We start from the raw sequence: 1710 nt of genomic DNA on the forward strand, positions 1-1710 counted from the left end.
GGGTACCCGACAGATGGCCCTTGGTTTTCGACAGGTCCTTGTGGAACCAAATGGGGCGTTTTGGAGGAGAAAGAGCATCCCTTGTCTTGAAGGCGTTTGAATAGTGGTTGTCCGTTAACTTTAAAAATCGCGTTCCGCCTGCCGCCTTTGTTTTTTCAGCCTGCCTACACGGAGCGCTTTCTGCTACACAGTGCGGGCACTCGAGAGACGATCATCTGATAACTTCTCAATCACGTGACACTTCCCACATTGGAAACAGCTTCTTTTGAGATTCCTCGTTTAACGGCCATTACTTCAATGTACACGAGATCACCTGCATTGTAAATTTTGTCTTCGGGAATTTCGATCGTTTAGATCCTTTCTGTGTCCAGCTGATTTAGCTTGTCTCTTCTCGTGCTGTTTCATGAGCCAAGTCTGTGACGTAGTTCTTGGCCGTAATTCTACGGTGTATCGTAATTGATGGGTGGTGGCTCATATAAGAGATCCGGCAAATCAGCGTCAACTCCCTAACGTAATAAGTGGAAATAAGGCGTCCCATCGGTACCTTCATGTTTAGCTGTGTTCTATGCAAACATACAATACGGAATTCGTTGGTCCCAGTCTTTCTGGTCAGCACGCACATGGTGGAATAGCACGACCAACGTCTGATAAATGCACCGGTCAGACGGGCTAATATCTAGTGCTTTTCATCGCCACGCAGCGTCTTCCTGACGAACGCGCTAGGCTTCAAGTGGGTTTGCTTCTTCTTCATTTGGTTCTGCTCCTCTCGGCGCCGAAGAACATCGCATCGCCTGAGACATCTATGTCGTCATCGGCCGCAACCTCGGCAATAGCGAAGCATAGCAGTCCAAGCCAGTACACCGCAGACGAACTAAGGGAGCGGAAGAACGACATTCATGCTTTCGCATTCACAACTCATAAGAAGTTATAATTATAATGCAATTAAATGCAAAGTGCAAGCGAGCTGGACAAGAATGACAAAATTAATCCCTGGAGAAGGGGAACAGGAGGGACAAAGGACAAATATAAGTCTCCAAACACAGCTACGTGACTGGTGAGCAACCGAAAAAATCCGCCTGGTCCGGGTCTCGAACCCGGGACCTTTCCATTACAGGTGGAGCGCTCTACCTAAGCAGGGGTTAGACGTCAGTAGAGCAAACGGGTTTTATCAGCTGCCACCAGTCTAACACCAACAAGGGTGAAGCTTGCAAATTTAAGGTTATAATTTTGTTCTTGTTCCCCTCTTGTTCCCCTTCTCCAGGGATTAATTTCGTCATTCTTGTCCCGCTCGCTTGCACCTTTGCATTTAATTGCATTATAATTATAACCTTAAATTTGTAAGCTTCACCCTTGTTGGTGTAAGACTGGTGGCAGCTGATAAACCCCGTCTGCTCTACTGACGTCTAATTCCTGGTTAGCTCAGTTGGTAGAGCGCTCCACTGAAAATGGAGAGGTCCCTGGTTCGATACAAGGACCAGGCGGATTTTTTCGGTCGCTCACCAGTCACCTAGCCGTGTTTGGAGATTTATGTTTGTCCTTTGTCCCTCTTGTTCCCCTTCTCCAGGGATTAATTTCGTCATAAGAAGTGCTTAGGTGTCCTCGGAATTTCTTCATTCTTTTCTTCTCTCCATCAGGGGCACCATTCTCGCGCGACAGCTTGAATAAAGACCTAAATAATAATTTAAAAAAAAAAAACGGTTTTGTCACATT

At 46.5% G+C, this 1710-nt stretch overlaps 1 non-coding gene across 1 annotated transcript; it reads left to right on the forward strand.

Annotated features, from left to right (window-relative positions):
* Positions 1-1408: 1408 nt before the first annotated feature.
* On the forward strand, positions 1409-1481 carry Trnaf-gaa. Its single transcript has one exon. It is a non-coding gene; the product is annotated as a tRNA-Phe (tRNA).
* The last annotated feature ends 229 nt before the right edge of the window (positions 1482-1710 follow it).

This window comes from Ixodes scapularis, unplaced genomic scaffold (assembly GCF_016920785.2).
Source record: "Ixodes scapularis isolate PalLabHiFi unplaced genomic scaffold, ASM1692078v2 PGA_scaffold3__209_contigs__length_174095766, whole genome shotgun sequence".
NCBI classification, from domain to species: Eukaryota; Metazoa; Arthropoda; class Arachnida; order Ixodida; family Ixodidae; genus Ixodes; species Ixodes scapularis.